Source organism: Erythrolamprus reginae, chromosome 1 (assembly GCF_031021105.1).
Source record: "Erythrolamprus reginae isolate rEryReg1 chromosome 1, rEryReg1.hap1, whole genome shotgun sequence".
In the NCBI taxonomy this organism is placed as follows: Eukaryota; Metazoa; Chordata; class Lepidosauria; order Squamata; family Dipsadidae; genus Erythrolamprus; species Erythrolamprus reginae.
In genome coordinates this window covers 70,742,963-70,766,613 of record NC_091950.1, presented here as the reverse complement: position 1 = coordinate 70,766,613, position 23,651 = coordinate 70,742,963, and the positions used below count along the sequence as shown (strand labels likewise).

The 23,651-nt window shown below is 39.7% G+C and overlaps 1 protein-coding gene across 3 annotated transcripts in view; it reads left to right on the top strand.

Annotated features, from left to right (window-relative positions):
- The window catches only part of MIPOL1 (mirror-image polydactyly 1), a 249,340-nt gene that overhangs the window by 32,357 nt on the left and 193,332 nt on the right, over positions 1-23,651 (top strand). Inside the window, exon 2 of one of the 3 annotated variants that reach the window (XM_070755357.1) lies at positions 9,878-9,957. The exons of the other annotated variants lie outside the window; for them this stretch is intronic. The gene's annotated coding sequence lies outside the window, so the exon portion shown is untranslated. The remainder of the gene's footprint in view (positions 1-9,877; positions 9,958-23,651) is intronic. 3 annotated transcript variants of the gene reach the window in all.

Here is a 23,651-nt window from a genome sequence, read left to right as displayed (position 1 = left end):
TCTTATGAACTTAATTTGTTCCATGATGAGGTTTGTAAGTAGAAAAGTTCATAAGATGAAACAATGTTTCCCATAGGAATCAATGTAAAAGCGAATAATGCGTGCAATCCCAAAACTCACCCCTTTTGCCTTGCGCCGCTGGGAATCCCTGCCTACGGACTTCCGTTGCCAGCCAAAGCGCCCGTTCTTGCACTGCTGGGATTTCCCTGAGACTCCCCTCGCTGGGATTCAAAGCAGCGCAGGCAAAAATGAAGGGAATCCCAGCAACGAACGGGCGCTTCAGCTGGCAACGGAAGTCCAGAGGCGGGGATTCCCAGCAGTGCAAGAATGGGCGCTTTGGCTGGCAACGGAAGTCCAGAGGCGGGGATTCCCAGCAGTGCAAGAATGGGCGCTTTGGCTGGCAACGGAAGTCCAGAGGCGGGGATTCCCAGCAAAAGGAGGCTCAGGAGAATCCCAGCGCTTCGGCAGCAACGGAAGTCTGGAGGCGGGGCATCCCAGTACCAGCGGCTTGGGTTCGTAAAGTGAAAATAGTTCGGAAGAAGAGGCAAAAAAATCTTAAACACCAGGTTCATATCTCGAAAAGTTCGTTAGAAGAGGCATTTGTAAGACGAGGTACCCACTGTATTTGGATTTGTCTAAAAGCTAAAACTGGAAACACACATTCAACTTCACTGAACTAAAACCCTTTCCCTAAACTTCAAATGGAGAGTTGAAAGATACAGGTACATTTGTGATATGATTTATTATTATTATTATTATTATTATTATTATTATTAATTAGATTTGTATGCCGCCCCTCTCCAAAGCGGCTCACAACAATAAAACAGTACAAATCCAATTGATTAAAACAATTTAAAAACCCTTAATATAAAAAGCAATCATACATCTCATATAAACCATACATAAAACAGAAACGGCCCAGGGGAATCAATTTACCTTTTATGAATGTCTGCTCATCCTGCAGTGGGTTGAGATTTTTGATATAGATGTTCTCAGTGTTTCCACTCTCCATAGTTTTCAGTGAAACCATGCTAGAAATATATTTCTAATCTATTTTAGATTATACCTATAGCACTACATCCCTTTTGACTATCTATATAGTAAGTTAAGGACAACCTATCATCCCACAATTTTTTTCTAAATATTTGTGCTTTTTAAAAAAACACTATGAGCTGTCTGAAATATCATTGATTTTTTTTTCTTGCTAGTCTTTTGGTTGCAACAAGAACTAAATGACTACTTTTCACCTGAGCCTAATATATTGGGCTGGAAAGAAAAAATGATTGGACAAGTCAACCAGCCAATTTTCATATCTTCAGTAGGACTAAAACTCACAGTCTCCTGTTTTCCAATATGGTACTTTAACTGCTTGACCAGATTAGCTTTCATTAAACACACCCATATACAATAATAATGTACAAAACAAAAAGGATGGAAAATCATTCTTCCCTATTGACTTTGCTCATCAGAAAGTTGCAAAAGGTGATCACATGATTCTAGGATACTGCAATCATCATATAAATGTGTCAGCTGCCAAGCGTCTGAATTTTGATCATGTGACCATAGGGATACTGCAGTGGTCTTAAGTATGACAACCAGTCATAAGTCACTTCTTTTCAGTACCATTGCAATTTTAAACAGTTACTAAATAAACTATTGTAAGTCAAGGACTACCTCTACAGATTTGCAAAAGAATAGACAATACTCTTTCTTCCCCCAAAATAAGACATCCTCTGAAAATAAGCCCAATTGTGCTTTTGAGGGAATGGCAGTAAGACCAAGCGCTTATTTCAGGGTACAAAAAAATCGAAGATGGTATTATTTTCGGGAAACATGGTACACGCCCACCACCTACTTTTGATTTCAGAAAACAGATTATGAATAAAAATGATATGCAGGTAAATATAATTATGTGTGAAATAATAGTATTTAGAGCCAGTGTTAGAAGTATAGGATAAGACGGAGTGGCTGTGGGTTCTGCCTCCCAAGGATAATTCCATCTGTCCATCTATAACCCTGGGGGGGGGGAATTATTGACCCCCTCAGAGGGTCCGCAACTTGGGCACCCTCCTTGATCCACAGCTCACATTAGAGAACCATCTTTCAGCTGTGGCGAGGGGGGCGTTTGCCCAGGTTCGCCTGGTGCACCAGTTGCAGCCCTATCTGGACCGGGACTCATTGCTCACAGTCACTCTTCTCTCATCACCTCGAGGTTCGACTACTGTAATGCTCTCTACATGGGGCTACCTTGCCGCCCCGAGAGGGGCGGCATACAAATCCAATTAATAATAATAATAATAATAATAATAATAATAATAATAATAATAATAATAAGATAATGTGTTCGGAAACTTCAGATCGTGCAGAATGCAGCTGCAAGAGCAATCATGGGCTTCCCTAGGTATGCCCATGTTACACCAACACTCCGCAGTCTGCATTGGTTGCCGATCAATTTCCGGTCACAATTCAAAGTGTTGGTTATGACCTATAAAGCCCTTCATGGCATCGGACCAGAATATCTCCGGGACCACCTTGTGCCGCACGAATCCCAGCAACCGGTTAGGTCCCATAGAGTTGGCCTTCTCCGGGTCCCGTCGACTAAGCAATGTCGTTTGGAGGGACCCAGGAGAAGAGCCTTCTCTGTGGCGGCCCCGGCCCTCTGGAACCAGCTCCCCCCAAGATATCAGAGTTGCTCCCACTCTCCTTGCCTTTCGCAAGCTCCTTAAAACCCACCTCTGTCGTCAGGCATGGGGGAATTGAAATTTATCTTCCCCCTAGGCTTATAGAATTTATACATGGTATGTATGAGTGGTTTTTTAAATTGGGGTTTTTTAGATTGTCTTTAATATTAATTTGTTTACATTGTCTTTTTATATTATTGTTAGCCGCCCCGAGTCTTCGGAGAGGGGCGGCATACAAATCTAATAAATATCTATCTATCCATAGAACTAGTATATTCCAAGGCAATTGCAAGCCCTTTCAATGAAGCTACCTTCTAATGAAAATGTAATATTATCTCTGGGACATGCCAAAGCTGAAAGCCAACTATAATATTTTGCAGTTGTTTAAGATTTTGAATGCTCCTCAGTAGCAGCCTGTATAATCTGTGAGGTAGTCCTCTTGTTATATGAGGAAAAAGGAATTTGTGATAATGATCGCATTACCGGCCCCCATGAAAAGAGGCTGCTGGTATGCAAGACAACACTACACAAATAAAGACAAGTCATTCTATAATATGAGTTTTGGACAAGGAGAAACCAAGAATGGGAGTGCAATTGACAACAACAATAATAACAAGTTTTTTATTGGCTGTTGAGGTAATGAAATAGCATTCAAAACGGAGAGGAATATGAAGGAGGGAAAATCTAATGATTATCATATTTTATGAGATCCTGTGCCTAAGCCTGTTATAAGTTAGAGGTGAAGATGGTATTCACATCGTTGAAATATAGAAAAAACAATTGCTGCCAACCTGCCTTCCATTGAGGACCTGTATACTGCACGAGTCAAAAAGAGGGCAGGGAAAATATTTACTGACCCCTCACATCCTGGACACAAATTGTTTCAACTCCTGCCCTCAAAACGTCGCTACAGAGCACTGCACACCAAGACAACTAGACACAAGAACAGTTTTTTTCCGAACGCCATCACTCTACTAAACAAATAATTCCCTCAATGCTATCAGACTTTCTACTAAATCTGCACTTCTATTCTACTACTTTTTCCCATCATTCTTTTCACCCATTTCCTCCCATGTTGACTGTATGACTGTAACGTGTTGCTTATATCCTAAGATTTTTATTAATATTGCTTCTTCATTGCTTATTTGACCCCTATGACAATCATTAAGTGTTGTACCACATGATTCTTGATAAATTTATATTTTATTTTATGTCCGCTGAGAGCATATGCACCAAGACAAATTCCTTGTGTCCAATTTGTGTCCAATCACACTTGGCCAATAAAAAAAATTCTATTCTATTCTATATGGAATATTTGTTGTAAAGGAGTGTTAAATTACCTACTACCCTTTATTTTTATTTTTAATGCAATAGGAATTTCTCATACTGTCTTTTGTTGAACTTTGGTTGATTTCATGATTGACCTTTTGATTTGCCAGCCTTTAAAAAAAATTCTAAGAAATGCAAATCCTTTTGTGAAGGATTTTTTTTTAATGACATCAAAACTTGGCACATATATGAGTGTTAAGAAAACAAACTGTTTGCTCCCCGGGGAAATTATTCTATAAGGTAGCTCTGTTTTTATATGCAGTTGCCTGGTAGATTAAGTGATTTAGTTTAGCTTGGCCTTAGGCAAAACGTTTCAGGATAATTTCAAAGATCCTGGTTTCTGACTTAACATTAGGGAAATAGGGAGTAGATTTTGCAGTCTTGGCTTTTATATCAGTTGCCTTAGCTATTTCCATTGTATCTTGCCCATTTAAAATAAAGCACTATTCAGATAAATGTGATCTATAGAAGAAACTCAAATCTTGATTTGGTGCTCAGCCAGATTTAGAGTTTCATAAATGAATAATTACTTTGAACATTTATTTTATTTTATTGATTGATTGATTGATTGATTGATTGATTGAATTTGTATGCCATCCCTCTCCGCAGACTTGGGGCGGCTAACAACAGTGATAAAAAAACTGCATGTAACAATCCAATACTAAACAACTAAAAAAAACCTTATTATAAAACCAAACATACATACAAACATACCATGCGTAAATTGTAAGGCCTATGGGGAAAGAATATCTCAGTTCCCCCATGCCTGATGTCAGAGGTGGGTTTTAAGAAACTTACGAAAGGCAAGGAGGGTGGGGGCAATTCTAATCTCTCGGAGGAGTTGGTTCCAAAGGGCCGGGGCCGCCACAGAGAAGGCTCTTCCCCTGGGTCCCGCCAAACGACATTGTTTAGTTAACGGGACCCGGAGAAGGCCCACTCTGTGGGACCTAACTGGTCACTGGGATTCGTGCAGCAGAAGGCGGTCCCTGAGATATGGAAATAGAGTGATGGGAAATAGAACATATGGAAATAGAGTGATGGGGGCAGGGTGAATCCCAAAATATATTAGCATTATGCCTATTTTAAACTCTGGTTCAACTGAATGTCTTCTGAAGAGATGCTTAAGGCAACTTGTCTCATTTTGATATGAAGAAGCGTCTGTGGGAGAGAAAGAGGATCACGAAGAACCAGAGATTCATCCAGATATGACTTTGAATCCCATCAGTTCCAGCCTGCTAGCCAATCATCAAGTGTTATGAAAAATATAAACCAGGAATAATAAACGCAGCCATAATTTTCCCACTCTAAAACAAGTGAAGCGCTAAGGTGGTAATGTGATCAAAATGCAGAAAAAGAATTAGGCATTAATAATAATAATAATTATTATTATTATTAATAATAATAATAATAATTATTATTATTATTTATTAGATTTGTATGCCGCCCCTCTCCGAAGAATCAGGGCGGTTCACAACAATAATAAAAACAATATTATAGTAGAACAAATCTAATATTAAAAACATATAAAACACTATCTTTATTTTAAAAACCAAATAACACTTTCATACAAAACATAAAACAAAGTATAAAAGAGCCTGGGGAAAAGGTGTCTCAACTCCCCCATGCCTGGCGGTATAAGTGAGTCTTGAGTAGTTTATGAAAGACAGGGAGGGTGGGGGCAATTCTATCTCCGGGGGGAGTTGATTCCAGAGGGCTGGGGCTGCCACAGAGAAGGCTCTTCCCCTGGGGCCCGCCAAACGACATTGTTTAGTCGATGGGACCCGGAGAAGGCCAACTCTGTGGGACCTTATCGGTCGCTGGGATTCGTGCGGTAGCAGGCGGTTCCGGAGGTACTCTGGTCCAAAGCCATGTAGGGCTTTAAAGGTCATAACCAACACTTTGAATTGTGACCGGAAACTGATCGGCATCCAATGCAAGCCACGGAGTGTTGTGGAAACGTGGGCGAATCTTGGAAGCCCCATGATGGTTCTTGCGGCTGCGTTCTGCACGATCTGAAGTTTCCGAACACTTTTCAAAGGTAGCCCCATGTAGAGAGCATTGCAGTAGTCGAATCTTGAGGTGATGAGGGCATGAGCGACTGTGAGCAGTGACTTCCGGTTCAAATAGGGCCGCAACTGGTACACCAAGTGAACCTGGGCAAACACCCCCCTTGCCACAGCTGAAAGATGATGTTCCAATGTCAGCTGTGGATCGAGGAGGACACCCAAGTTGCGGACCCTCTCTGTGGGGGTCAATAATTCCCCCCCCCCCAGGGTAATGGACGGACAGATTGGATCATCCTTGGGAGTCAAGACCCACAGCCACTCCGTCTTGTCTGGGTTAAGTTTGAGTTTGTTGATACCCATCCAGGCCGCAACAGCATGGACATGGGATAGAGATGTATAACTGGGTATCATCGGCGTATTGATGATACCTCACCCCATGCCCTTGGATGATCTCATTAGATCATTGGTGTCAAACTATTTCTTCCAGGGACGGATCAACATTTTAGTTCTCCTCTGTGGGTCGGACAGGTGGTGGGGGAGATGGGACGGACGCCTCCTGCAGCACCTGGCCAGCCAAAATCAGGCATGGGGGAGCTGTGTGTGCCTCCCCCCCTCCAAGCTACATTTTCAGCCTGGCTGGCATCCTGCAGCACTTTGCCAGTCAAAACGGGGCAACTGGGCAGGACACACGTGCTCCCCTGAACCCAGAGGTGGGTTCCTACCAGTTCTAATTTATTATTTATTTATTTATTTATTTAATTGGATTTGTATGCCGTCCCTCCCCAAGGATTCGGGGCGGCTCACAACATGTACAAAAGACAAGAATCAATAATAGCAATCCAATTAATACATTAAAAACAGTCTTTAATTGGTCTATAGAAGCAGTAGTAAACTGGTGGTGACATCACGGTACGTCTGTGACCACTGCCGTCTGTGACCACGGTCTGTGACCACTGCCGTCTTCTTTTTGGATTTTTTTTTTGCTATTTTTTGCTGGTTTTTGCTTTTGTGCATATGCAGAAGCCAAGTTTTGGGCACAGTCTGTCTGCCATCTTGTTTTTGGCTCTTTTTTGCCGGTTTTTGTTTCTGTGCATGGGCAGAAACCAAGGTTTTGGCACTACGCATGTACCTGTGCATGCCCATTTGGTGTAGCCTTGCAGCATGCAATGCACCCACAGCCAGTGGCATGGGAAGAAGTGAACCGGTGGGAAGGTAAATTAGAACCCACCTTGCCCCTGCACCCTGTTTTGGCTGCCAGAGGCACCGCTGGCTGGTCCTTTTCTATTTTCAGGCCAGTCCCCTGGCCAGGTTAAGCACCTTGCAGGCCAGATCCAGCCTGTGGGCCTTGGGTTTGGCACCCCTGCACTAGATAGATATTCATCGTCTCTTAAGCTTCACTGCAGATGTTACCTAGCATGGTAAGGACATTTTCAGAAACCAACCTACAAGCTCACAGAATGAACCTTCGCCCCCAGATATTTTTAAATATACATTGCTTGTTTCTCATTGGGGAGAGAGAGAAATTAAGTTTTCTGTAGGTCACAAGTAATATAAATTTTGTTATGCGTTCAGAAAAAAAGATAACTTTTTTTCTTATGCTCTTAACCAAATGTCAAATAGTATAGATTCTGAGCAATTGTTAAAATGTGGCCTTACATCAGGGACATCCATCCTAGGCAAGTTTAAGACCTGTGGACTTCAACTCTCAGAATTCTTCCGCCAGCTGGCTAGGGTATTTTGGGAGTTGAAGTCCACAGGTCTTAAAGTTGCCAAGGCTGGATACCTCTCTGGTGAATACTTCTCCCCATTTCTTATAATACTGTATCTTAATACAGCTTGTTCTTATGTTGATATTCCTGCAATTGGAAAGGGTAGAATAGAATAGAATTTTTATTGGCCAAGTGTGATTGGACACACAAGGAATTTGTCTTGGTGCATATGCTCTCAGCGTACATAAAATAAAATATACATTTGTCAAGAATCATGTGGTACAACACTTAATGATTGTCATAGGGGTCAAATAAGCAATGAATAAACAATATTAATAAAAATCTTAGGATACAAGCAACAAGTTACAGTCATACAGTCCTAAGTGGGAGGAAAAGGATGATAGGAATGATGAGAAAAACTAGTAGAATAGAAGTGCAGATTTAGTAAAAGGTCTGACAGTGTTGAGGGAATTATTTGTTTAGCAGAGTGATGGCGTTCGGGAAAAAACTGTTCTTGTGTCTAGCTGTCTTGGTGTGCAGTGCTCTGTAGCAACGTTTTGAGGGTAGGAGTTGAAACAATTTGTGTCCAGGATGTGAGGGGTCAGTAAATATTTTCCCTGCCCTCTTTTTGATTCATGCAGTATACAGGTCCTCAATGGAAGGCAGGTTGGCAGCAATTGTTTTTTCTGCAGTTCTGATCCTCTGAAGTCTGTGTCGGTCCTGTTGGGTTGCAGAACCAAACCAGACAGTTATAGAGGTGCAGATGACAGACTCAATGATTCCTCTGTAGAACTGTATCAGCAGCTCCTGTATGAGTACCTTCTCATGTTGCCGTGCTGTATCCTAAGCCTTGGGCCACCAGCTGTTTCTGGAGGGCAGAAAGGATGTCATGGTCCTCTACTAGCCCACTGTGAATGTGATCTCTTCCTATGATTTCCTGCTCCATGCTAAAAGTGATGTTTTCTGGCTTTTGGAAGCTCAGGTATCACTGTACAGTTTCACTGCTGTGCTTTCCTTGTAGGTAAATATATGTAATATGGTAAATGATTTAGCTTTACTAGATAAATGGTCAAAGCAATGGAAACTGCAGTTTAATGTTTCCAAATGTAAAATAATGCACTTGGGGAAAAGGAATCCTCAATCTGAGTATTGCATTGGCAGTTCTGTGTTAGCAAAAACTTCAGAAGAGAAGGATTTAGGGGTAGTGATTTCTGACAGTCTCAAAATGGGTGAGCAGTGTGGTCGGGCGGTAGGAAAAGCAAGTAGGATGCTTGGCTGCATAGCTAGAGGTATAACAAGCAGGAAGAGGGAGATTGTGATCCCCTTATGTAGAGCGCTAGTGAGACCACATTTGGAGTACTGTGTTCAGTTCTGGAGACCTCACCTACAAAAAGATATTGACAAAATTGAACGGGTCCAAAGACGGGCTACAAGAATGGTGGAAGGTCTTAAGTATAAAACGTATCAGGAAAGACTTATGAACTCAATCTGTATAGTCTGGAGGACGGAAGGAAAAGGGGGGACATGATCGAAACATTTAAATATGTTAAAGGGTTAAATAAGGTTCAGGAGGGAAGTGTTTTTAATAGGAAAGTGAACACAAGAACAAGGGGACACAATCTGCAGTTAGTTGGGGGAAAGATCAAAGGCAACATGAGAAAATATTATTTTACTGAAAGAGTAGTCGATCCTTGGAACAAACTTCCAGCAGACGTGGTTGGTAAATCCACAGTAACTGAATTTAAACATGCCTGGGATAAACATATATCCATTGTAAGATAAAATACAGGAAATAGTATAAGGGCAGACTAGATGGACCATGAGGTCTTTTTCTGCCGTCAGTCTTCTATGTTTCTATGTAAACGTCTGTCGCTCAAATCCTCTGGCAGGATGCCCCCTCACCTGGCTTGCTAGTCACTCCCTGCAGCTCTCAGATCTCTTCATCTGCAGCTACTGCTGCCAACTGTATTCCAGTAGCATATTTGTTTTAACTTCTGCTTGATGTGCCAAGTGTCACTGGTTAAAAAACCACCAGATTTTTTTTAAAAAAATATTTTCTTTCTTTCATTCAGTTATCCACTTTTCTGCCTTTTTAAAAAAATAAATCCACCCCTGCACCATTGAAATACTAGAGCTTTTCTTTTATTTCCAGATCAAATGTCAGGTAAAGCAATGAAATGATGCACCCGTGAACTTGCAAAAAAAAAAAAAGCATTTGAAAGACTATTGCAGGTAAAGAAATAGATAATTTATATATTGCTGCTGAGTTTTAAACTGGGAGATCCTGGGTATCTACCAAATGTTGTAACCACTATGCTACTGATAGAATAAGCCCTAAAACGATAGTTCAGTGCTTCCCTGCGGGGATTGTAGAGTGATACTGGGGGGGCATATGTGACCCCAGTGAACATACGTGGTCCTTCTCGATCGATTCCCCCGAACAGGGATTGTTTTCCCAGTTGCTCACTGCTCCGTCTGGGCAGGGTGGGGCGGATGTGTGTATTCCTGTTATTCGCGACAGGCGACACAGTAGCCATGAACAGTGTGGCGAACCTACTGCTAGACAATGAGGAGTATTCTCTACAGCTGGGCGGAGGCTTTGAATGGCACCTTAAAGCCTCCTTCCACACCATTCACTGTGAGCCAGGTCTTGATTGTGTTTCTAAAGGCCTACATGGTCAGGGGCAACCACTGTTGTGTAAGTGGGCAGATTATTCTCAAAAGAGTTTTCAGACACAGGGACAAAAATGTGACAGATGTACAATTAGGTACCATCAGTATAGTCAAGGTGCTGCACCCTATGCTCATGGTTGGTCCCTTCATGCATACATTAAAAAGAAGAAGAAAGTTGGTAAACTTGTGGGGCATCTCAATAGCATCTGAAACCAGCCCACTACTCCCTTCCCCAATCCAATAGGCTAGTTTAAAAGAATACCATGGTTGAAGGTCCTGTAGACTATCAAAAAATCAAGAAGAGCAAGGATGAATGCAACCCATCCTGAAACTCCCACAGACTAATGTCTCAGTACAAAGGTGGCTTTATTTATTTATTTATTTGATTTTTATGCCGCCCTTCTCCTTAGACTCAGGGCGGCTTACAACATGTTAGCAATAGCACTTTTTAACAGAGCCAGCATATTGCCCCCACAATCCGGGTCCTCCGGGTTTCAGCAGGTTCTGAGCACTTCTGGAGAACTGGTAGCGGGAATTTTGAGTAGCTCGGAGAACCAATAGCAGAAATTTGGGGTAGTTCAGAGAACTGGTAAATACCACCTCTGACTGGTCCCGCCCAATCTATTCTCTGCTTCTTGAGTCCCAGCTGATCAGGAGGAAATGGGGATTTTACAGTAACCTTCCCCTGACTGGGGAGGGAATAGAGATCTTGCAGTATTTTCCCCTGGAGTGGAGTGGGAATAGAAATTTTATAGTATCCTTCCCCTGCCAAGCCCACCAAGCCATGCCCACCTAACCACACCCTCAGAACTGGTAGTTTTTGAAAAAATTGAATCCCACCACCAAGGGGAGGAGCCTTCTATGTAGCAGCCCCGGCCTGCTGGAATCAACTCCCCCCCGGAGATTAGAATTGCCCCCACCCTCCTTGCCTTTCGCAAGCTCCTAAAAAGCCACCGCATGGGAAATTGACATGCCCCTTAGCTACTATGGTTTATGTATGGTTTGCTTGGATTGTGTGATTAATTTTTTATAAGGGTTTTCTTCTGTTTTTAATATTGGATTTGTACATTATGTATTATGTTGTGAACTGCTCTGAGTCTTCGGAGAGGGACGGCATACAAATCTAATAATAAATTATTATTATTATTATTATCATCATCATCATCATCATTATTATTATCATCATCATCATCTCAGTACTGTATCCCAGTCTAAAATGTATTCCTGACGAAAAGTTGTCTAGTTAATCCACTTATGCCAGGACCTTTGAAACTGATGGTTTGTTGAGGAAGCAGGTAATTCTGCTCCCTTTATCAGAGCTGATAAAATTTCCCTTTCTCACTGTGCACTATGCACTCACTATGCAAGGATGCATCCACATACCCTCTAATTAGAGAGCTCAATCAATCATGAAATGCATTGATCTAAAACAGTGTTTCCCAAACTTGGCAACTTGAAGATATCTGGACTTCAACTCCCAGAATTCCCCAGCCAGCATTCCCCAGCCAGAAGTCCAAATATCTTCAAGTTGCCAAGGTTGGGAAACACTGATCTAAATCACAGATTCCTATACCTATAGAACTAACCATCCTCAAGGCTAACATAATCAAACTCATCCCAGATATAATTGCAAAACCAAGTGAGACTCTCTCTGACATCTCTCTGATTCTATACTAGTTTGTCTATATGGCTGTTCTATTGTAATGACTATTGTGTGTAGTAAGAACTATATGTTCTAATGTTGGTCTGTATATGTATTAAGCTTGCATTGTATATGTATTGAGAATATTGCTTGCTGCATTTGTGTACAACTAGGAATGTGACTATGATATTTGCCTAATGTAAATAATATTTGTACATTTAAAGTATGTGGTCTGGTTATTTGAAGTACAGTACTGCTCATATCTCTGGAATATTAGCTGGAAATCTGCTACCTCCATGTTTTTATTCTGTGCAGCCTCTTAGGAGTAGCACAATTTAGTCTTTAACACCTAACACCATGCACCTCCCAAAGTCACCATATGTGAGTTGAACAGCCATATAAATCTGTTTAATAAATAATAAAAGTCAACATTCTGGTATCATTACTTTTAATTTATTTATTTATTTATTTATTTATTAGATTTGTATGCCGCCCCTCTCCGCAGATTCGGGGCGGCTAACAACAGTAAAAAGACAACATAAACAAATCTAATATTAAAAAATCTAAAAAACCCCAATTTAAGAAATCAGTCATACATACAGTCATACCATACATAAATTTTATAAGCTATGGGGAAGGGAATATTTCAATTCCCCCATGCCTGACGACAGAGGTGGATTTTTTAAGAGCTTACAAAAGTCAAGGAGAGTGGGGGCAATTCTGATATCTGGGGGGAGTTAATCAACCTTTGTATGATTCCCCCATCCCGCCCTGCATTTTGTATAAATATTAATCATCCCAGAGGACAAGAAGGAGCCCTTCGGAATAGCACAGAGCTACCTTTATGTGATGAGCACCATCTTGTGGAAATATAGAAACACAGAAGACTGACGGCAGAAAAAGACCTCATGGTCCATCTAGTCTGCCCTTATACTATTTCCTGTATTTTATCTTAGGATGGATATATGTTTATCCCAGGCATGTTTAAATTCAGTTACTGTGGATTTACCAACCACGTCTGCTGGAAGTTTGTTCCAAGGATCTACTACTTTTTCAGTAAAATAATATTTTCTCACGTTGCTTTTGATCTTTCCCCCAACTAACTTCAGATTGTTCTTGTGTTCTCTTTCCTATTAAAAACATTTCCCTCCTGGACCTTATTTAACCTTTTAACATATTTAAGATTAGATTAGATTAGATTTATTGGATTTATATGCCGCCACTCTCCGCAGACTCGGGGTAGCTCACAACAATGGCAAAAACAATACATATTGACAAATCTAATATTTACCAATCTAATTACAGTTTTAGGTTAAAAAATTAATAAAACCAATCCCAATATATATAAAAAACAAGCACACAATCAATCAAACACCAAAACAACATGGGCAAGGGGGAGATGTTTCAGTTCCCCCATGCCTGACGGCAGAGGTGGGTTTTAAGGAGTTTACGAAAGGAAAGAAGGGTGGGGGCAATCCTAATCTTAGGGAGGAGCTGGTTCCAGAGGGTCGGAGCCACCACAGAGAAGGCTCTTCCCCTGGGTCCCGCCAGACGACATTGTTTAGTCGATGGGACCCGAAGAAGGCCAACTCTGTGGGACCTAACCGGTTGCTGGGATTCGTGCGGCAGAAGGCGGTCCCGAAGATATTCTGGTCCGGTGCCATGAAGGGCTTTATAGGTCATAACCAACACTTTGAATTGTGACCGGAAACTGATTGGCAACCAATGCAGACTGCGGAGTGTTGGAGTAAAATGGGCATACTTAGAGAAGCCCATAATTGCTCTCGCAGCTGCATTCTGCACAATCTGAAGTTTCCGAACACTTTTCAAAGGTAGCCCCATGTAGAGAGCGTTACAGTAGTCGAGCCTCGAGGTGATGAGGGCATGAGTGACTGTGAGCAGTGAGTCCCGGTCCAGGTAGGGCTGCAACTAGTGCACCAGGCGAACCTGGGCAAACGTCTCCCTCGCCACAGCTGAAAGATGGTTCTCTAATGTAAGCTGTCTCTAATATACAGTTCTCCTCAAGCTTATGGCTCCAAAAGTTAAAGAAATAATAGGAATAAGCCTTGCTTTTGGTCAAAAGGATTGTTGAATAAGGTTTGTTGTCTGATAATACCACACACTGGCAACTATCTCTAATTTGTTAAACGATGTGACTGTGGAATAATTTGAGAACTGATATAATTATAAAGTGGGGACCCAGCAAAGGCCAATTCTGTGGGCTCTTATCGGTTGTTGGGAGATATGCAGCAGAAGGCGGTCCCGAGGATAGTCTGAGTCATGTAGGGCTTTATAGATGATAACTAGCATCTTGAATTGCGTTCAGAGATCAACCGGCAACCAGTGCAGCTCGCGGAGCATCGGTGCACAGTGGTACCTCTACTTACGAACTTAAATCATTCCGTGACCAGGTCCTTAAGTAGAAAAGTTTGTAAGAAGAAGCAATTTTTCCCATAGGAATCAATGTAAAAGCAAATAATATGTGTGATTGGGGAAAACACAGGGGGTGGTGGAGGCCCTGTTTCCTCCCAGGAGATTCCTAGAGAGGCCCTATAGAGGCTTCTCCCTGCCTTTTCTGGCCCTGTTTCCTCCCAGGAGATTCCTAGAGAGGCCCCATAGAGGCTTTTCCCTACCTTTTCCGGTTACAGTTTCGGAGGCTTGGGTTTGTAAGTGGAAAATGGTTAATGAGAAGAGGCAAAAAAATCTTGAACACCTGGTTTTTATCTAGAAAACTTCGTAAGTAGAGGCGTTTGTAGGTAGAGGTACCATGTACTTTTAATACAATAGTTTGATAATTTGATGGAATACAATAATTTGATAACAGACATACAGGTAATCTTCAAATTACCATGGTTCATTTAGTGATCATTCGAAGTTACAACAGCACTGAGAAAAGTGACTTTTTTCCACACTTAAACAACCGTTGCAGCATTCCCATGGTCATGGGATCAACATTCAGACCCTTGGCAACTAACTCATATTTATGAGGTTTGCAGTATCACTTCATCACCTTTTGTGACCTGCCAAGAAAAATCAATATGAAAAATAGATTCCCCTAACAACCATTCTGCTAATGTAACAACTGCAGTGATTCAGTTAACAACTGTGGTAAGAAAGGTCGTAAAATGGAGCAGAATTCATTTAACAACTATCGTGTTCAGCAATGGAAATTTTGGGCGCAATTGTTACCCATAATTACTAATTATAAAGTGGGGATGTTTGCATTGTATTTAAGCATACCCTGTCCACTTATATACATGTTTTTAATTGCAAAAAAACCCCAACAACCTAGAAACTCAATGATATAAGGCAGTGTTTCCCAACCTTGGCATCTTGAAGATATTTGGACTTCAACTCCCAGAATTCCCCAGCCAGCGAATGCTGGCTGGGGAATTCTGGGAGTTGAAGTCCAGATATCCTCAAGTTGCCAAGGTTGGGAAACACTGATATAAGGCAGTGATAATGAACCTATGGCATGGGTGTCAGGGGTGGCACATGAATAATAATAATAATAATAATAATAATAATAATAATAATAATAATAATAATAATAATAATAATATAATTTATTAGATTTGTATGCTGCCCCTCTCCGAAGCCATATCTGCCCGCATGTGACCCCTTGCCCTAGCTCAGCTGAGTCTTCGGAGAGGGGCGGCATACAAATCTAAGTAATAAATAAATAATAAAAAATAAAATTTTCAGCTTGCACGGAGGCCCTGGGAGGACATTTTAACTTTCCGGAAAGTCTCCAGGGGGGGCATTTTCACCCTCCCCGGGAGCCTGGGGTGGGTAAAAAATGGGCCTACCAGGCCCACAGAAGTCAGGAAACAGGGCATTTGTGGCCTCCAGAGGGCCTCTGCACAGCAGGAGAGGCCGTTTTCCTCCTCCCCAGGCATTGAATTATGTGGGCACTTGCAAGTGCGTGATAGTGCACACACACACTATTTCAGCACACAACGAAAAAAAGGTTAGCCATCACTGATATAAGGTGAATCTAAGGGCAAACCTTGGCAATATTTTATAATAGCTACCCCATCCTTTGTTCTGGAAATGCTGAAGTTCTATTCGAATAAATTATATTGTCATGTACAGAAATCCTGAAACCATAAAACATAGGTGTGTGTATCTTTTAATTGTTTGATTTATGAGAAGTCATTTTGCTTAAGAATACACTAATATGCTACTAGATTTTTTTTTTAAAGTCATCCAATATAATGTCTGAATCCAAATTCATAAAGAGTTAGAAAAATGAGATGTCTGAGCTATAGGATTCATAGGGATTTCCTATGAAGCCTATTTAATCAGGATAACACCGTTATTAATATTCATAGAGTCAGCTGGAACACAAATGACAGACTATAGAGCCTAAAAAATTACTTCGTGAATTTATTAAAAGCAGCTTAAAAAATTAATGGAATTCAAGTAAAGTTGGTGAATATGAAAATCCTATGTTAGCAGGAAAAGAATGTTTTAAACGAAACTTTCTTTTAATACCAACTTGCATTGATATTTTTGAGAGATTTTCATCAGTACTTAAAGGAGGAAGATGCATGAATGATCATTTAAAAGGATTTAAAGACATTGGCACATTAATTTTTACATGAATAATAAGTAGTTTCCAAAACCAATTAACTTACAGTGTACAAGATTTGAATAAGAAAATAAGACTGACATTAAAGGGCAAAGCAAATGTGCTCTACATTTTAAAATTACTAATATATCTTCTAATAAAATAATTTTATTCATCTCTTCAATGGAAGTGGTCCAGATATAGATTTTTATCCAATCTTTTTGTTTATGTTAGGGCACATAAAGATTAACAAGATACCTTTATGTTATTGTCGGAAGCATATCCATGAAGAGTATCTAAAACACAGCTTGACAGTTGAGAATTGTGCCTTAAACAAGAGGATGATGATGATGATCATCATCATCATCATCATCATCTCTTTTACTCATTAAACATGAAACTCAATCAACTCAACATCTTAAAAAGTGTCACAAATACCACTGACTGGTGCTAATGGTTGATATGGGTTGCTGCTATTATTATTATTATTATTATTATTATTATTATTATTATTATGTCAATACAACACAGCAAACGAGATCACTGCTGAATTTCGTATTTCATCACTAGTCGGACGCTTCCAAGCACCTAGGACTGTGTGATGTAGCGTGAATTATGTTTGCCGATCCCAGTAAAGCGGCTTTTTGCAATTGATAGATGGAAATTTTGTCAATTCCAATGGTTTTCAAATGTCCGCTGAGATCCTTTGGCCCTGCGCCCAGCGTGCCAAGTACCACTGGGACCACTTTCACTGACTTATGCCAGAGACGTTGCAGCTCGATTTTTAGATCTTCGTATTTCACTAATTTCTCTAGTTGCTTCTCCTCAATTCTGCTGTCCCCTGGGATTGCGATGTCGATGATCCATACTTTCCTTTTCTCCACAATCAGGATGTCTGGTGTGTTATGCTTCAGAATTCGGTCAGTCTGAAGTCGGAAGTCCCACAGTAGTTTTGCTTGCTCATTTTCGACCACTTTTTCGCGCTTAGGTTCCCACCAGTTCTTTGCCATTGGTAAATGGTATTTCTGGCACAAGTTCCAGTGGATCATCTGTGCCACAGCATCATGTCTATGCTTGAAGTCAGTCTGGGCGATCTTTTTGCAGCAGCTGAGTATGTGATCGATTGTTTCATCTGTTTCTTTAAAGAGTCTGCACTTTGGATCGTCTATTGATTTTTCAATTCTGGCTTTGACAGCATTTGTTCTAATGGCCTGTTCTTGTGCTTCCAGTATTAGTCCTTCTGTCTCCTTTTTGAGTGTTCCACTTGTAAGCCATGACCAGGTCTTTTCTTTATCCACTTTGCCTTCAATCTTCTCCAAGAACTGGCCATGCAATGCTTTGTTCTACCAACTGTCCATACGACATTGAGTTACAGTTTTTCTATACTAGTCCTTGGTTTGCTTTGTTTATTATTATTATTATTATTATTATTATTATTATTATTATTATTGCCATTCGATTAAGTCTTTATATTTGGCAAGTATATGTTTTATCATGTTTATGTTCTCATTTTCCTTAAAATCTATAAGGCACAAAATGTTTCACGCTGATCTTTACTTTGCTAAAGAAAGTTAGTGCTGAAGATTACTATCCATTTGGAAGTACAAATTTGAGAATGATTAAAATTAAGACTTTTAAACTTGATTCAACTCAAAATGAGTCACTCTGAAATCACGCTAAAGGATATACAGCATATACTTTAGAAAAACTGCTTAAAAGTAAATTTAGGTATTATTTAGTCTCCTTCTAAATTCATGCTGAATTGCCTTACCTGGCAATTCAGACTGAAATGCCTTACCTGGGACCATCCCACTTAATTAAAGGAGTGGGCTTGAATAAGATATTTTTCATGAGTAACAATGTGTGTATGTTGAGTTCAATGAGTAGCAAGTACAACTAGAATTGGATTGGCTGGAACCTTGTGAATAAAACTTAATATGAATTTAAATAGGGAGCTAAAATTCATTCATGTCATGATTAGGCCAATTTCATTGGTTCAAAGTTTATTTATTTATTAGATTTGTATGCCACCCCTCTCCATAGACTCGGGGCGGCTCACAGCAATAACAAAGACAATGTAAAAACAAATCTAATAATTTAAAAAACACTAAAAGACTAAAAACCCCATTATTAAAAGCAAACATACACACAACCATACCATGTATAAACTGTATAGGCCCGGGGGAGATGTCTCAGTTCCCCCATGCCTGACGGCAGAGGTGGGTTTTAAGAAGTTTACGAAAGGCAAGGAGGGTGGGGGCAGTTCTAATCTCCGGGGGGAGCTGGTTCCAGAGGGTCGGGGCTGCCACAGTGAAGGCTCTTCCCCTGGGTCCCGCCAAACGACATTGTTTAGTCGACGGGACCCGGAGAAGGCCAACTCTGTGGGACCTAAGCGGTCGCTGGGATTCGTGCGGCAGAAGGCGGTCCCGGAGATATTCTGGTCCGATGCCATGAAGGGAAGTTGAACATCTTCCTTCAATATACATTTTTAAGTATTTATCAGTTACTTTATTTAATAAAATATTGATACAGATGCACTAATGAAGACTCGGGAAACTGTTTTACCTGTCAAAAATGGTTTAAAACACACACACACCAGTGTACTCTGTTTCAAATAGATACCTGTTTAAATAAATAAAATAATAGAAGATATTTTAAAGAAACAAAATATATGTTAATAAAATATAGGTTAAAGACAAACTACATTAACTTATTTGATGCTCCCTGATTAGAAGAGGTTGTTCTCTTTTTTTACGTGGAGGCAGAATCTTTATATATTTTGCACCACAATCTTTATACATGCCAAAGTAGTCTCAAAGGCATTTTTTTTTTCAAAAAACAACTGGACTGTATTTTCCTGAGGAAGGAGAAGAAAATGAAATATTTCACTACTCATCCAAGAAGCTTGATCAGTTCTGATGGTGAAGGGATGGAAAGATTATATTTCTTTTCAGCCACCTGATCGTTAGCACTTTTCCTGAGAATCTTGAGGCTGCTTGGAGATTTATCTGTGGCCTCATGGTGAGGATAATGACCAGATGACTGCAATGAAATGCAATCCTTCCAATCCTCTTCCACCATCCCATCAGAACTCGTCCTTCCACCACCCCCACTATTTCCTCACCATCATAACTGATGGAGCTTCTTGGATGAGAAGCTAAATGTTTTCTTCTTCCTCAAGGAAAAATCAGTCCAGTAGCCTTCTGAAAAAGCACATTTGGGACAACTGTGACCTAGATGGCTAAGAATCTCCACAGGCATGCCAAAGTAAATCTTGTACCCTCTCTATCCACAGATGATAATAATAATAATAATAATAATTATTATTATTATTATTATTATTATTATTATTATTAATAATAATAATAATAATTAGATTACAGAGCGCTGGTGAGACCACATTTGGAATACTGTGTTCTGGAGACCTCACCTACAAAAATATATTGACAAAATTGAACGGGTCCAAAGACGGGCTACAAGAATGGTGGAAGGTCTTAAGCATAAAACGTATCAGGAAAGACTTAATGAACTCAATCTGAATAGTCTGGAGGACAGAAGGAAAAGTGGGGACATGATCAAAACATTTAAATATGTCAAAGGGTTAAATAAGGTTCAGGAGGGAAGTGTTTTTAATAGGAAAGTGAACACAAGAACAAGGGGACACAATCTGAAGTTAGTTGGGGGAAAGATCAAAAGCAACATGAGAAAATATTATACTGAAAGAATAGTAGATCCTTGGAACAAACTTCCAGCAGACGTGGTTGGCAAATCCACAATAACTGAATTTAAACATGCCTTGGATAAACATAGATCCATCCTAAGATAAAATACAAAAAATAGTATAAGGGCAGACTCGATGGATCATGAGGACTTTTTCTGCTGTCAGTCTTCTATGTTTCTAGATTTCTAGATTTGTATGCCACCCCTCTCCGCAGACTCGGGCCGGCTCACAACAATAAGATGTTTTGTAATAAAATGAAAATCCCACTTTTGTACCTGAAATAAATATTCAAGCTATTTGAATGAATATAAAAGCAGTATTTCCAAAATATGTGTATGTGCATAAATAAAACGCATGAGACATAAGAACTTTGCCATTAAAACCTTTCCTCAAATCTGCCTTGAAATCCTGTGATCTTTATTTGCAAGCTACGCAATTCTTACTAGCAATTGATTTTGGCAACCATACCTGGCGAACATATTTATGCATGCAGTGAATGGCTTTCAACCTCCAAGGTTCCACCATCTTCTCATCTTACTTTTGCATTTCTTTAGTTAAGTGTGGCTGTTTGAATGGATATTCACAGTGTGCATCCAGGAGAGGGCAGTATTTTCCTATACCAGGTGTATGAAAGAGCATGCCCTGCTTAGACTGCCAGTGTTTCTTGTAATTACTCCCAGTATATTTGTTGCTTGCTTATGAATTAACTTGCATTTATGGAACTAAATCATTCCAATCATTTAATTACACCTGAGGAGCTGAACTATAATTGCTTGCTTCCAAGTAGGATCTGATACGGCTTGAGCAGTATTAATTTGGTGTTTACTTTTCTGAGTGCTAAAAGCATTAAACTGATTGTGCAGTGGGATTACATTTTACTAATTGCTGGCATTCATTAGCTGGGTAAATGGTGATGAAGTATGACTGTATATTGTGAAGGGATAAAGCGGCGGTTTTAAATAGTATATTACTAGGCATATTAAGGCCTTAAGATGTATTTTAAAATACTCCAGAGATTATTAAAGACAGTAGTTTCTTCATCGCTTACGGTAAGAATATTTTATTAAAATGCTGTAATTATTATGGACCTTTTTGTGCAATAAGCAGAGAAAGGGCTTCATTGAATCCAACACATTTCTTTGATATTAATAACATCTTTTCATATTTTGAGCTAATCCAAGAATAAATGAGGAATTTAGGAAAAAAAATGCCAATCCCAAATCAACACAAGGGTACAAAATTGAAAAAGGTAAAGGTACTGCTTCCTCTGAGGCCTTTTCTCAGGAGCTCAGATGCTCTAAATGAGGAGTTTGTCCCATCTGCTCTCAGGAGAAGGCAAGACTTTACATAATACATCTTCTTTGAAATATTTAAAACACTGAAACAAGCCCAGGACAATGAAGTCTGTAGTTTCATGTTTGGACAAAATAATTCTTTTAAATTTTATAAGTATTTAGTGTGCTCTCACTTTTTACATGCTGATATAATTTTATTTCATTTTAATAATAATAATAATAATTTATTAGATTTGTATGCCACCCCTCTCCGAAGACTCAGAGATATTGATATTTTGATATGATATTTTCCTATCATGTCAGATATCTGATAAAATCTTGGCTTAGTTTTACACTGTTGTTTCTTATAAAATAGTCGTGTTTCTTTTATATGTTGCTGGCACGGTGGTTTATATAGAAACATAGAAGTCTGACGGCAGAAAAAGACCTCATGGTCCATCCAGTCTGCCCTTATACTATTTTCTGTATTTTACCTTAGGATGGATATGTGTTTATCCCAGCCATGTTTAAATTCAGTTACTGTGGATTTATCTACCACGTCTGCTGGAAGTTTGTTCCAAGCATCTACTACTCTTTCAGTAAAATAATATTTTCTCATGTTGCTTTTGATCTTTCCCCCAACTAACTTCAGATTGTGTCCCCTTGTTCTTGTGTTCACTTTCCTACTAAAAACACTTCCCTCCTTAAACTTATTTAACCCTTTGACATATTTAAATGTTTCGATCATGTCCCCCCTTTTCCTTCTGTCCTCCAGACTATACAGATTGAATTCATTAAGTCTTTCCTGATACGTTTTATGCTTAAGACCTTCCACCATTCTTGTAGCCCGTCTTTGGACCTGTTCAATTTTGTCAATATCTTTTTGTAAGTGAGGTCTCCAGAACTGAACACAGTATTCCAAATGTGGTCTCACGCTCACCAGCACTCTATATACCAGCACTCTACATAGTTATTTACTACCAATATTATAAAGCAACAGGAAAGTAACTGTTTTTGTTTCACTGGAACTGTTCATTCTGTTTTATAGTAACTGTTGTCAGGATTTTGTTTTGAGAATTAGTTCTCAATATTACCGTTGGATGCAATGGAAAGCAGAATAAATCACAATCTCACTGAACGTGTGAACAAAAAAAAAACAAACTTCACTGTGAAAGTCAATTTAATGTCACCTGCTAAAATAAACAAGTTTTATTGTCCTATTATAAACATTTTTTAGTCATTTGTCTTGTAATGCTCTGACAAATAAGGGCAAGGTATAGGTGTGCTCCGATATATTGTTTTAAGTTTATTTACCTAAACTTGGCTTTAGTTTAGCTCTGAAGTCTTGGAGCAATACACAGAGTCTTTGCCAGATCAAACAAGCTTAGCATATAGTACAAGTGAAGGACCGGCGAAATGGTAAATGACTTGTGAGATATTGATATATTGCCCCAGGGGTAATGTTAATGTTCGGCATTGCCTGGAATGCATTTGTTCTTGCCGATACGATTTAAAATATTAATAATGAAATTTTCTTATTTAATCTAAGAACGAAAGATTTGTGTTAGGTTAGGCAGATCCCAGGCTTATCTCCAAGGTTCTGATAGTGGTCACCTAGACGTCAATGGAAAGCTAGATGTAGGAGAGGAGAGAAGTTGTACCCTTCTGCTCAATTAGTGGAAAAATTAGTTTGGAGAGAGGTAAAAAAATATTGTATAGTGAACATGATAAGCGATTAGCCTTATCCTCCCTTAATTTCTATAATCCCTTTTTAATCCATTCAATTCAATAGCTGTCATTACAACCTCCAGTACTTTATTCTTGCAATGGGTAAAGTGTTCCTTTTTTAAAAAAAATCTGCCATTCAGCTTCATTGACGAATACCTTGGTTCTTCTGGGAACATAGTGGGGCCACAGGCTTGTGTCTTCTAAACAAAACTTTCCATTCTTCATACTAGCAGAGACTTTTGGAAGCCATCCAGCACACATTGAGAGTATCAACAGGAAGGAGCAATTTATATGGAGCGGAGCAAAATGAAAATA